Source organism: Ambystoma mexicanum, chromosome 3q, assembly GCF_040938575.1.
Source record: "Ambystoma mexicanum isolate Mex_15411 chromosome 3q, UKY_AmexF1_1, whole genome shotgun sequence".
NCBI classification, from domain to species: domain Eukaryota; kingdom Metazoa; phylum Chordata; class Amphibia; order Caudata; family Ambystomatidae; genus Ambystoma; species Ambystoma mexicanum.
This window is the reverse complement of record NC_090926.1, coordinates 761641136-761655941: the sequence shown is the minus strand read 5'-3', so window position 1 is coordinate 761655941 and position 14806 is coordinate 761641136. Positions and strand designations below refer to the sequence as shown.

The window sequence follows — 14806 nt, the reverse complement described above, 5'->3', positions numbered from 1 at the left end:
TATCCCCTTATCTTTGTAAAAATCTCATGTAAACAAATAGACTATCTTGCCTAAACACTAATCTGTAAGTGAAAAATGTAATGCAGAGATGAATTTACTATACTGCATTATATTAAGCAGCAATAAACAATGTAAATGCTCCCAATAAAATAGGGATTCATTGACTAAAGTTTATTGCTATGTGACCCAGCTCAAAGCTGCCACACACAAGAATACGCTCCCGATAGATACATTGTCAGGCCTTTAATACCATTCAAAGACACCACCTATGAAAATATTGCTTTCCTTCATTTGCGGTGACCCAGTTAAAGGTTACTCTGCAACACGTAGCATCTGATGGTTATGGATTGTCAGGCTTGTTATCCACATTGCCATGTCGCTCAAAAGTGACAAACGAAGCTGTAAAAATAAATAAATAAATAAAAGTGAAAAAACATAACCTACCAAGCGGCATGGAAGCATCACAAGCTCTTAAAAAGCAAGCCATAACAACTCGTTCTGCAACTTACACAGCAGCCCTAGCTTCTACAAAATGTCTGACTATAACTGAGCTCTCACCTTGATGTACTCTTATCTACATGCTGGATCAGCAGATTGACACCAGGGCCCAACTACATACCAATGCAAGAGCTCTGTAAGAGAGCTATAGCGCCAACATCTAGATCTTAAAACAAAGGTTAAGGGACCCATAAGTCTACGATCGAATGCATGCACCCACAATCACACAGACCATATGTGTTAGCGTCCCACACCTAGGCGATTTGCACTGTTCATCCATTTCTCACACCATAGTTAAGTCTGTTGCTTATCCTACTCTCACATCTAGGTGATCTGTGTTGCTTGGCCTACTCTCACATCTAGGCGATCTGTGTTGCTTAGCCTATTTCACATCTAGGTGAACTGTGTTGTTTAGCCTACTCTCACATCTAGGTGATCCGTGTTGCTTAGCCATTTCTCAAATCTAGATGAACTGTGTTGCTTAGCCATTTCTCAAATCTATTTGAGCTGTGTTGCTTAGACATTTCTCAAATCTAGGTGAACTGTGTTGCTTAGCCATTTCTCAAATCTAGGTGAACTGTGTTGCTTAGTCTACTCTCACATATAGGCGAATCGTATTGCTTAGACATTTCTCAAATGTAGGTGGACCGTGTTGCTTACGCTACTTTCACATCTATGTGAATTGTATTGCTTAGTCATTTCTCACATCCAGGTGATCTGTGTGTTACACTCACCTGACTCCCACAGGGTAGTCGGTCGGACCCAGACTGCTGCGGCCTCCACCCACGTGATGCGTAGTGCAGCGATGACTGACTGGATCTGCCCTTCTAATCTTGTCTGCTTGATCCGTAGAAATATTCTCCTACAAGTGGAGAGATGCATTTAGCCACTTGTGGATTCAAGTGATAGCACCCCCACTGTCCTTCCCACTAATCACCTCTGAAGTGCCCTCTCAGCAATCTCACCTTATATTCTTGAAGGATGAGCCCTCCATCCTGCGAAGTACGCAGAGTCGCGTTGATGACCAGTTACTTCACTGGCCTGAAGATATTGGAAGAGTTGTAGACGAATCCTGACTCCAAAAGGTCCTGGGGAAGAGCCGTAAGTATATAGTTCGTAAGAGTTCAAAATGTCTGGAATTCACTCCTGTCCAGTTCCTCTTTTTATCTTGCAGATTTGACCCAATAAGAAGATTGACAGCTGAAAGCGCTCCGGTAAAAGTCTGTGTTACCCAACACTGTCCGGTAAATAATGCCAAGGGTTAAACTTGCTGCTTTCTCCTTTTCTTACAGGTGCGGCATAAGAAGATGTGGCGTGCTGATGAATAAAACCTCCGGCGGTAAAATCAGGTAAGCATATGGCGGCTAAAGAGATTGTCTCTGTCTGTTCTCTCTGCTCACCTTGTTGTTTCTTGTCCCCCTAAGGTGCCGGGATTCTGCGATGTAAAGATGAAGACAGCGCCGGATCGAAGAGATGCTGCGTGGAACGGTGAGTATGGCGCGGCGCTGCTGCTGGCGATGCGACGCGTTTAAAACAAAGTCTTTCCTCTGGTTTGAAGATGCGATGAATCCGGGATCAGGTAAGAAATCAGGTAATACTCTTGTTCTAACCTTTGCTTCTTTCCTTCTTTCTAGGTGCTCCAGGTTCGAGGCGGGCGTGGCAGAAGGCTGGATGCTGCTGCTGGCACGGTGAACGCTACGCTGCTGGATGCAGAATAACGCGAAGCATGTGCTGCTCTTCGGGCGTGGTTTAAATAGCCTCCAAAGAAGTCCCAGGTAGGTATTCCTCCCCGACCACACCCGAGTAACAAAATAGTCCCTACGGTAAAGTAGTCCCTTCCAGGCCTCACATGGGCTTGGATCTTCTTGCAGCATGGTCTGCATCATGCAAGTGTGCACCTATGAGCCTGGAGCCTATGGCGCCAGGACTGATGTCCCATATGAGCCTGCGCCATAGGCACCAGGACTGAACCCAGACAGCCCCTAGCACGGGTTGCTGGGTTTTCTCAAGGCAACATGATGCCTGCTCCCGGGGCTGATGGACATGGTCTAGATGCCCGGGGGTATGCATCATGACAGCACTCCCCCTCAAGGCCCCCCTAAAGTCGTTCTTCCCCTTGGACCTGGTTTGTCTGGGAAGTCCCGATGGAATCTCTTCACTAATCGAGGTGCATGAACGTGGTCACTAGGCTCCCATGACCTTTCCTGTGGCCCGTAACCTTTCCAATCGATTAAGTAAAAAAGTTTTGATTTAACCACCTTGGAGTCCAGGATGTTTTTCACCTCGAATCCAGGTTCTCCATCTATCAAGATAGGATCTGGTGGTTTGGTTAATCTTGTTCCTGGTTGAACTGGTTTTAAAAGAGAAACATGAAAGACAGGATGAATTCGCATATTGGAGGGTAATTCCAGTTTGACGGCCACCGGGTTGATAATGGCCTTAATGGTGTAAGGTCCCAAATATCTAGGATTAAAAGTCTGAGTTCCTTTCAGAGGTATGTGTTTTGTAGCTAGCCAAACCTGATCTCCAATTTGGTACAGTGGAGGTTCACTTCTATGTAGATCAGCATTTTTCTTGTATTTCTCTTTTGCTTGCTTCAAATGTTCTGTTGCTTCCTTGAATGCTTGTGTAATAGTAGAATGCAAATGGCTAACTGCGGGCATTTCTAAGTGCTGAGGCGAATCGAGTTCTGAGGTTCGAGGGTGGTGTCCATAATAGGTATAAAAGGGGCTTTGTCCGGTTCCTGAATGTACAGAGTTATTGTATGCATATTCGGAAATCCATAAAATATCTTTCCAATTACTTTCCGTCTGGTGAAGCATGCAACGTAGGTACTGTTCAAGGGTCTGGTTGGTCCTCTCCGTCTGACCATCGGTCTGGGTATGGTGACTGGTTGATAACCTTATGTCGATTTGCGCCAATTGGCAACATTTCTTCCAAAAATGTGAAATGAATTGACTACCTCGGTCAGAGACCAATACGGAAGGAAACCCGTGTATTAAAGTGGGCCATCTTGGAAAAAAGATCCACGATAACTAGAATCTTGTTAAATCCATTACATGGAGGTATATCAGTAATAAAGTCTAAAGACAAGGTGTGCCATGGTTCAGGTGGAATATCCAAAGGTTTAAAAGGCCAGCAGGTTTTTTCTTCTGACTTTTGTTTTGGGCGCAAATGCCGCAAGACATCACAAATGACTTTATATCTTTTTGCCAGGTGGGCCACCAGAATTGTCTCTTAATTTTAGCTTCGGTTTTTGCGATACCTGGGTGACCTTCCATCAGGGTATCATGATAATTGGAGATGACAAGTTCCTGTAATTCCTTGTGTGGTAGAAATAGTCGTCCTTGATAGTAGGGTAGATCATTGATGACTGAGTAATCCGGGCCTTTCTTTACCCAGTCCTGCAGGGCTGCTGGATCGAAGAGTTGTTGGATTTTTAAATGAATTTCTACTAGTGTCTGTAAAGTAGTTATGCCAAGAATTCTTTGTTCAGAAATTATAGGCACCGGCTCCGGGTTGGCATATGCTTCTTCCATTCCTATTCGGGATAAGGCATCTGCCTTGCCATTTTTACAGCCTGGTCGATAAGTGATTACAAAATCGAATTCGGCAAAGAACAATGCCCATCGAAGTTGGCGCAATGATTGGGCTTTGGCTGTTTTTAGATACTGCAAGTTCCGGTGATCAGTGATTACAGTAATGGTATGCCTAGCACCGAGAAGATAGTGTTGCTAAGCCTTAAAGGCGGATTTGATGGCTAATAACTCTTTATCGGTAACCGCATAGTTTAACTCGGGTGCCGAGAACTTTCTGGACCAAATTGCCACTGGGTGAAGTTGACCAGTTTCAGGATCCTTCTGGGACAGGACAGCTCCCATGGCTAAACTGGATGCATCAGTTTCCACTATGTATGGAAGCTCTGGGCGTGGATGCCTTAAGACAGGCGCAGATGTGAATTTCGCTTTCAGCTCTTGGAAGGCCTTTTCAGCCTCTTCGGTCCACAAGAAGCGTTTGTTCTTTCGAAAAAGTGCTGTGATGGGATGTACAACATGTGAGAAGTCTGGAATTAATCTGCGGTAGAAATTGGCAAATCCGAGCATGCTTTGTACCCCTTTAACTGAACTAGTTGATGGCCACTTGAGAATTGCGTCCACCTTTCATGAGTCCATTCGGACTCCTTTTGGAGTCAGGATAAATCCAAGGAATTCAACTTCTGTAACATGAAAAACACATGTTTCCAATTTTGCATATAACTTGTGCTGGCAGAGTTTCTCAAGGACTACACATACGTGCTTAACATTGTCTGATTCTGAGGAGTACACTAGAATATCGTCTATGTATATGACAACACAGACGTCAATGAGTTGACTAAGGACATTGTTCATAAAATACTGGAAGGCTGCTGGTGCATTGCACAACCCGAAGGGCATCACCTGATACTCGAATAATCCGTACTTGGTGCGAAAGGCTGTCTTCCATTCGTCGCCTTTCTTTACACGTACCAGATGATATGCCCCTCTAACTTAGTGTAGATATAAGCATCCTTTACTTGGTCTAGTAATTCGGGGATCAGAGGCAATGGGTACCGGTTTTTTACCGTGATCTGATTTAATGCGCGGTAGTCTATGCACGTTCTAAGGTCACCTTCCTTTTTAGGCACGAAGAATAAAGCTGAGGATGCAGGAGACTTGGATGGACGAAGGAAGCCATTAGCAAGGTATTGGTCAGAGTATTGTCGTAGGTGAAGATGTTCGGTTTCCGTAAGGGAGTAGATCCTACTGCATGGAGGTTGTACACCGGGTAAGAGGTCAATTTGACAATCGTACTATCTGTGAGATGGTAATGTATTGGCCTGTTCTTTTTAAAAACATCCTGAAATTCTTGATACTCCTGAGGTGACTGCACGATTGGGTTGATGACTGTGGCCAGGCCTTTGTTCAGGGTTTTCTCCGGGTAACAGGTGTGTGCACAATCCGGGAATGTTATTCTCTTCTCTCGCCATTCAATACAAGGATTATGTGTTTCCAACCATGGCATCCTGTAACAGGTTATCTTTTAGTATGAATGAAGAAGACACTGAGCCAAAACGTAGGTTGTTTGGATTACAAGGAGAACCCAATTCTTTTATTAAAACTGGTTTTAACTTTCTTTCTAGGTATTTGTCTTTTGAAAAGGATACGTCTTCTCTTTAACTTTTTCGGCTTCAGCAAGAGGACTTTGCTGGAGTACCTTCAGATAAGTGTCCTTATATGTATATATATGTCCTTCTCTAAAGTCCCTTCTTTCTTGACTCTTGGATATAACACTTTAAAGTCTCTCTTTCTCTTATTTCTCCTTTCTCTGCCCTCTTGTTTGTATTTGTATCCTTTGGTTAATGGATGGGGTGCAACTTGTTTCTGTCTCTTTAGTTTAATTATTGGTTGCTTGTCAGCCTCCTTTTCCCCATCAAAACAAGACTGCAGTGGGAAAGGTAGTTTCTCTTATTCTTTCATGAAGGATCGGACTTCAGATGAAATTGTTCATTTTGCTTTCAGTGGCCAAATCCCCTTCAGTGTTGGAAAACAGGCCGGCTCCGTTCCCCGTTCACAATACTAAACTTATGCCCCTTTCAGGATATGCTATAGCGCATGGGCGCTGGTCTTTTCCTCTGGTACTAGCATGGCATTAGCTTACTGAGAACAACAAACCCAAAGTGGGAACCTCAACTTTCACTGATACCTAGAGGTAACACCAAGTAATATGAACAAAAATGGTACCAGGAGAACAAGAGAGACTGAAGAAGGTGGGCAGACAAATATGAAGCTCAAATCGGTATATTCATTTTATTAAGATTTGTCTAAAAAAACACATAGACGCATATTAATTTAATTCATTCTAAAAAGCATTTTACTAATCATACATCCATACATTCACTCTCTAATGCAATATTTAAATAATATATTGACATGCTAAGAATTTACAGAAGCTGATCATTTCATTAAACCACTTCTTTTCCATTGTGCTGTAAATCATTCACAATGTTATTAATCACAGTTCATTCCCAATATAATATATGAGCATGTCAATATTGCATTAGAGAGTGAATGTATGGATGTATGATTAGTAAAATGCTTTTTAGAATTAATTAAATTAATATGCGTCTATGTGTTTTTTTAGACAAATCTTAATAAAATGAATATACCGATTTGAGCTTCATATTTGTCTGCCCACCTTCTTCAGTCTCTCTTGTTCTCCTGGTACCATTTTTGTTCATATTAGCTTACTGAGAGCCTCTAAACATTGTTAGCGCGACGGCACTTCTTACATAACTGTTTGAACTACTAACTTCCTAACGTTTAACAAGTCACTTTGCACACAGGCGCAAAGGCGCCGTCTTCATCAACTTTTCCAACGACAACGGTCGGTTGGGTTCTTTCCCCGGTCTTCGTTCACGCAAGCCCACATAAAAGGAAAGAGATTGTCTCTCGCTCCTGCTCACCTTCCGTTTACGCGAACACTGCCAGGCTTGGATGTAACGCCTTTCCGATGCCGTCTTCGCATCGGCCTCCGGCAAATTCGTTCGCCTCGTCAGTTTCACGGCGAATACGTTCGCCTCGTCAGTTTCACTTCCTTATTTTTTTATCTGCCGGGGACCAGCTCTCAAGACTCACTCATGGACGTCCCGCCTTGATCAGCCTTTCAAATCTCATCGTTTCTTTCACATATACGGGGTCCGCTTCTTAATCAGCTGGGCACTTCTCATTTTCTCCTCCTCAGTACGCCCATGACAAACTGTCATACTCTGGCTCCGCGTCCTCGAGAGACGTTTCCTAGGTAACCAAAACAGAGGCAATCACTAGAGGAAAGTCCATACATGCAGGACATCCTGTATTTACAATTTGTATGCTTTCCCAACTACTATGCCTTCAAACCAGTTAACCCAGGTGCATAATCTGACACATTGTCACACCCCCTCCACTAGGCCCTTACGCTAGGGAAGGGTTTCAGCTCTGGATAGATAATCAGCTTGTGTTAGTAGCTTTCCAGGTCTATGAACAGTCTTGAAAGAGAAGGGCTGGAGGGAAAGAAACCACCCAAGCACTCTCTGGTTGGAGTCTTTATTACAGGCCAGCCAGACTAAGGGAGAATGGTCAGTCACAATTGTAAACTCTCTTCTGAGAAGATAGTACCGCAGAGCATCAATGGCCCATTTGACTGCCAGGCATTCTTTTTCGATCGTCGGATAACTCAACTCATGTGGTAATAATTTTCGACTTATAAACAGAATTGGTCTTTCTTCGTCACCATCATTTTGGAACAACACTGCTCCAATGCCCGTGCCTGAGGCATCTGTCTGAAGGAAGAACCGGGCATTAAAACCCAGACAATGAAGAACAGCTTTAGTAGACAGTGCCTCTTTTAGTTTGTTGAAGGCCCGCAGAGCTTCACTAGTTTGCCACATTTTTTTCTCTAAAGAGGACTTTTTCAACAAATCTGTTAGCAGGGCAGCCAAGGTAGAAAAATGCGGGATACACCTCCTGTAATATCCCACAAATCCCAAGAAAGCTCGTACTTGTTTCAGAGTTTCCGGGAACTTCAGTTGTTTAATAGCCTTTACTTTCTCCTCCTGTGGCTTAATCATCCCTTGGCCCACGTAATACCCTAGATATTTGGTATGAAAGGTGGCAACATGGGTTTTCTTTGGGTTTATGTGTAAGCCCGCTTGCCTCAAGGTTTGGAGTATTCTTTCTAAGTGTTGTAGATGTTCCTGCCAAGTGTGACTGTAGATTAGGATGTCATCTGCATACTCTTCATGACCCTTTATAATATAACTCATTAGTCTTTGAAATGTCACCGGAGCCCCGTGTAAACCAAAAGGTAACACCGTGAATTGATACAGCCCGGTAGGGGTGGCAAAAGCGGTCTTCTCTTTATCGGACGGTGACAATGGGATTTGCCAGTAACCTTTGGTCAAATCAATGGTGGTCAGAAAGTTGGCTTTTCCCAAGTTATTCAGTAAGTCATCTATTCTTGGCATTGGGTAGGCATCGAACTTAGAGACTTCATTAAGCTTTCGGAAGTCCATGCAAAATCCCACGCTACCATCTGGCTTTGGGACCAGGACTACAGGGGAGCTCCAATCACTATGAGACGGTTCAATGATCCCTAGTTATAACATTTCTTGAACCTCTTGGCTGAAGGCTTTTATCTTAGCTTCTGGGATTCGGTATGGTCTGAGTCGTGCTATTGTTTCTGGTTTGGTCACAATTCGATGGTGAGTTAATTTAGTCCTCCCCGGTAAGGAAGAGAACACCTCTGAGAATTTTTGTAACAGAAGAGACAATTCATTCCTTTGAACCGTTGTCAATTCTGAATTAACATTTAGACCTTTCAGTCCTATTTTCTCCTTGGATTTTGGAAAATGTACTTCAGGACTTACATCTAGTGTGATCATGGCCAGGGGTTACCCATTTTTTTTAACAAGTTTACATGATAAGTTTGACAAGGTACTCTACTTCCTGGTTGTTTCACCTTGTACGTCAGAGGCCCCAACACCTCTTGAATTTCATAGGGTCCCCTCCAAGCTGCTAGCATTTTATTCTCCGATGTGGACAACAACACTAGAACTGGATCTCCCACCTTAAACGTACGTAACTGTGCCTTTTGATTGTAATACTTCTCCTGGACCCCTTGCGCTTGCAGAAGGTTATCCCTAGCCACAGCTTGTAATTGTTCAATTCTTCCTTGTAGTTGAGAGGCATACTTCGTCAATGTTATTTCACCATCTGGTTGCTCTTCCCAATTCTCTTTCAATATATCGAGGAGCGTCCGCACCGGTCTTCCGAACAACAACTCAAATGGCAAAAACCCTGTTGATGATTGAGGAGAGATCCGTAGAGTCATCAATATCCATGGCAAGACGCGGTCCCAATCTTTATTCTCAGGAGACGTAGTTTTCTTTAGCATTTGCTTGATGGTCTGGTTGTAGCGCTCCACCAAACCATCGGTCTGTGGATGGTAAACCGCTTTCTTCAAATGTTCAATTTTCAGCGTGCTACAGACCTGCTCAAGTATTTTGGACATGAAATTTGAACCACGTTCAGTGACAATTTCTCGAGGGATTTCAACTCGTCCAATAAAAGGAATAAGGGCATCACAGATTTGTTGCGCATTCGTGGCTTTTAATGGAAATGCCTCTGGATATCTGGTGGCATAGTCGACGACCACAAGGACATATTTATGACCTCTCCTTGTCACTTCCCACGGACCCATGATATCCATTCCTATTCGACTAAATGGCTCCAGGACAAGCGGCTATTGGCACGATTCTTTTTTTGGCACTCCTCGCATGATTGGCAAAATTTAACTACCTGGTTATACACTCCTGGCCAGTAGAATCTGTCTAGAATTTTCTTGGTCGTCTTCTCCGAACCCAGGTGTCCCTCCCCAACTTGTACGTGGACGACTTCCAGTACGGTCTCATAATATTTTCTAGGAATAAACAATTGCTTCAGTTCCTCCCCATTTCGGGACTTACTCAGCTTGTACACAGTCCCCTTTCTTTTACGAAATGAGGCCCTTGTCCTGGGGGATCTTCTAAGGCTCGTTCCCTGGCATACTGTAGTGACGGATCCAAGTTTTGAGCTAATCTAAAGCTGTCTCCATCCTCGTCTAATCTCCAATCAACAGCAACCGGGTAGACATTCTTGACTCTCCACTCCTGTTTTAATCTCCTCTTTTTACTTTTCTGTGTCTTGAGAGGTGGGGTAAGTATTTCTTCCTCACGAAAAGGTGCTATTTCCAACCAGCTCTTCTCAGTTTCCTGAACTAACTTAGAAAATTCTGGAATGTCAGACCCAATTAGTAATGGTTTGGGTAAAGTAGGTAATATGGCAGCTTTTACCCATATTGTTTCTCCGGCTACCTTAACCTGAATCTTCTTAGACGGGCAGACTTTGACATCCCCATGGACACACCGTATAGGTATTTCCCCAGAGGAATTATAATCATCACCTACCAGTTCCGATGTTACGGCGGTCTGCAGGCTTCCTGAATCGATCAAGGCAGTGGTCCTTTTCCCATCCACCTCAGCTTCGCAGGTGTACAAGTATTTTGGCTGTTTCCCGTGAATTTGTTCATAAGATTTGTTCTCTTTTAGGGAGTCAAAAACTCCCACGTCCATTGGTTCAGTCTTGGGTTTTTTCAGGCAAAACCTAGCGAGGTGCCCCCATTCCCCGCAATCGAAGCACTGGGGTCTGCGGATAGCTGTTGGACCTTGCCGATAGTTAACAGGCCCCTCACTGTTAGGTCTGGAGCGGTTGATTTCTCCTTCGGGTCTTTTAAGTATTGAGTGTGGCCACTTCGAGATATCACCTTGTTCATTCCGGTGGGAGGTCTGATATTTGTCGGGAAGGACATTACTCTGCCTTGTCCGGCCTTCTGATAAGCGGAGGCTATATCTACCGCCTCTGCCAGTGATAAGCGGTGATGTTGTTTGACCCATCTTTGTACGGGGCCTGGAAGTGCTTCTATAAACTGTTCTAGAATTACCTTTTCAGTCATTTCAGCAGGTGAGGACGTTGTAGGTTGTAGCCACTTCTCGGCTAATTCCTTGACTCTATAGAATAGTTGTCTCGGAGTCTCTTCCCCGAGGAGCTTTAATTCTCAGAACTTAATTCGATAAGTCTCCTCATCGTGTCCCATTCGCTCCAGCACCACGTTCTTCATGTCCCCGTAATTGGTGTCTCCAGCGGGATTTGCCGCCTGATACGCACATTGCATCTCACCGGTCATCAATGGTGCGATGTAGTGACACCATCTCTCTGCGGGCCACTGTGCATTCCGAGCCACTCTCTCGAAGTTTACAAAAAAATGAGCTGGGTCCTCTCCAGTTGCATATTTTTGCAAGACTGAGGTGGGGACTTGTGGCGAGTTTCTAGCATTTGCAACTTCAAGCAACTGCGCCTGCTGCATTTGTAAAGCCTGTTGGAAGGCTAACCTGTCGGCTTGGGCTTGTTGGTTCTGCAATTGTAAGGCTTGTTGTAACAGCTGTTGACCTTTGCTTAGTGTCTTGATAAGGTCCTCCATGGCGTTCTCAAATATCCCACTTCTGACACCAAATTGTAACAGGTTATCTTTTAGTATGAATGAAGAAGACACTGAGCCAAAACGTAGGTTGTTTGGATTACAAGGAGAACCCAATTCTTTTATTAAAACTGGTTTTAACTTTCTTTCTAGGTATTTGTCTTTTGAAAAGGATACATCTTCTCTTTAACTTTTTCGGCTTCAGCATGAGGACTTTGCTGGAGTAACTTCAGGTAAGTGTCCTTATATGTATATATATGTCCTTCTCTAAAGTCCCTTCTTTCTTGACTCTTGGATACAACACTTTAAAGTCTCTCTTTCTCTTACTTCTCCTTTCTCTGCCCTCTTGTTTGTATTCGTATCCTTTGGTTAATGGATGGGTTGCAACTTGTTTCTGTCTCTTTAGTTTAATTCTTGGTTGCTTGACAGCCTCCTTTTCCCCATGAAAACAACACTGCAGTGGGAAAGGTAGTTTCTCTTATTTTTTCATGAAGGATCGGACTTCAGGTGAAATTGTTCATTTTTCTTTCAGTGGCCAAATCCCCGTCGGTGTTGGAAAACAGGCCGGCCTCCGTTCCCCATTCACAATACTGAACTTATGCCCCTTTCAGGATATGCTATAGCGCATGGGCGTTGGTCTTTTCCATTGGTACTAGCATGGCGTTAGCTTACTGAGAGCCTCTAAACGTTGTTAGTGTGACAGCGCTTCTCACATAACTGTTTGAACTACTAACTTCCTAACGTTTAACAAGTCACTTTGCACACAGGCGCAACGGCGCCATCTTCATCAACTTTTCCAACGACAACGGTCGGTTGGGTTCTTTCCCCGGTCTTCGTTCACGCAAGCCCACATAAAAGGAAAGAGATTGTCTCTCGCTCCTGCTCACCTTCCGTTTACGCGAACTCTGCCAGGCTTGGATGTAACGCCTTTCAGATGCCGTCTTCGTATCGGCCTCCGGCGAATTTGTTTGCCTCGTCAGTTTCACGGCGAATACGTTCGCCTCGTCAGTTTCACTTCCTTATTTTTTTATCTGCCGGGGACGAGCTCTCAAGACTCACTCATGGACGTCCCGCCTTGATCAGCCTTTCAAATCTCATCGTTTCTTTCACATATACGGGGTCCGCTTCTTAATCAGCTGGGCACTTCTCATTTTCTCCTCCTCAGTACGCCCATGACAAACTGTCATACTCTGGCTCCGCGTCCTCGAGAGATGTTTCCTAGGTAACCAAAACAGAGGCAATCACTAGAGGAAAGTCCATACATGTAGGACTTCCTGCATTTACAATTTGTATGCTTTCCCCACTTCTATGCCTTCAAACCAGTTAACCCAGGTGCATAATATGACACATGGTCACACATCCCCAGTATTATTTGAAACTGCGGGGCTTTGATTAAATCAAACACTAATCTCTCGATGCCCATCTTGACCCAACAGTGTCAACTCTGTAGTGGAATGAGTTACAGGCCCAGAGGCAATTTCAGTTCCATCGACTGTGGTGATGACATCCGAAGTGCTCTTTTTGCAAAGAGGTAGATTCATCCTTGAAGCCAATTCGTGGTCCATATAGTTCCCTATGGCTCCGCTATCAATGTATGCCCTTACTGCGTGCATACGTGAGGGTTGTCTAGGATCAATTAGGACCATTGGTATGATCAGATGCAAGGTCTGAGTGTCCTTCTTTAAGCTCGGCAAGCGGACCTCTACGCTTGTCGGGCGTGGTCGTTTTCCGAATCAGGCTCTTTTGGGCTTTTATCAGCAACTCCTACCACCTTCTTGGGTGGTTTTATAGGGCAATCCCGAAGAAAATGTCCTGAGGTTCCGCAGTACAGACACAATTGCATCTGTCTTCTTTCCCTTTCCTTTTGAGTTAAGGGTCCTTTGACCCCCCCGATTTGCATAGGTTCTGATGCATATGTTCCTTTGGGGGCAACGTTGGATTTAACCAATACCCGATTTTCGAACTTAGCTCGATCAGCCTTTCTATTCTGGATTCGATGATCCAGCTGGACCACTAAGTCTATAAACTCTGCGCAATCCTGAGGTGGGTTCACAACTTGAGCCAAGACGTCTTTAAGTTCTCCCCGAAGCCCACGATGAAACAATGTAATTCGTTTTTCCTCAGGCCATCCGGTTTCCACCACCAATCTATTGAAGGTTGCGATATAGGTTAGCAGATCCTGGTTACCCTGTCGTAAGGATAAGAGTTCGTTATCCAGGGCTTGTCCCTGTGAATGTCTGCCGAATAGTCTTTCCATGCTCATTTGAAAACCCTGAAAATCCCGGAGAAGAGGGTCATCCTGGTTGACTAGCGGAATGGACCAATCCGCTGCGCTGCCACTAAGATATGATAATACAAAGGCTACTTTAGCTTGGTCATTTGGAAAGGCTCCCGGACTGTAAAAAGTGCAAACAGCATTTGTTCATGAACATGGTGAACCTCTTGGGGTCCCCAGAAAAGCGTTCGGGTGGAGCTAACGGAATATTTCCTGGTAAAATCACTTGCACAGGATTGCTTGATGAAACCGGGGCTGGATTCCCCCCAAGCCCATGTAGGGGTGTTTGTCCGGCTTGGTTTTGTAGCAGTTGTCTAGCGAGATCATCTGTGCGCTCCTTCGATACAATTAGTTCTCTTCTGAGGGCGTTAGTCTCTTGGCGAGCGGAGTGTACTTCCGCCCTAAGTTCCCCCAATAGTTGGGCCAGTTGGTCGGTTTCTGAGGTTTCCATAACGCCCGGGTGGGGATTTGTAGATAGGCTTCGCGTTCTGTTACGCTCACCTGGCTCCCACAGGGGCGTCGGTTGGACCCGGACTGCTGCGGCCTCCACCCACGTGATGCGTAGTGCAGCGATGACTGACTGGATCTTCCCTTCTAATCTTGTCTGCTTGACCCGTAGAAATATTCTCCTACAAGTGGAGAGATGGATTTAGCCACTTGTGGATTCAAGTGATAGCACCCCCACTGTCCTCCCCACTAATCACCTCTGAAGTGCCCTCTCAGCAATCTCACCTTATATTCTTGAAGGATGAGCCCTCCATCCTGTGAAGAACAAAGAGGCGCGTTGATGACCAGTTACTTCACTGGCCTGAAGATATTGGAAGAGTTGTAGAAGAATCCTGACTCCAAAAGGTCCTGGCGAAGAGCCGTAAGTATATAGTTCGTAAGAGTTCAAAATGTCTGGAATTCACTCATGTCCAATTCCTCTTTTTATCTTGCAGCTTTGACCCAATAAGAAGATTGACA

The 14806-nt window shown here is 44.5% G+C and overlaps 1 long non-coding RNA gene across 1 annotated transcript in view; it reads right to left on the bottom strand.

Moving 5' to 3' along the window:
- Positions 1–291: 291 nt before the first annotated feature.
- Positions 292–14806, bottom strand: part of LOC138581914 (uncharacterized) — a 41525-nt gene continuing 27010 nt past the window's right edge. Inside the window, exons 2-3 of the long non-coding RNA XR_011304868.1 lie at positions 6980–7310; positions 292–399 (exon numbers count right to left, since the gene is read on the bottom strand). This is a non-coding gene — a long non-coding RNA (uncharacterized lncRNA). The remainder of the gene's footprint in view (positions 400–6979; positions 7311–14806) is intronic.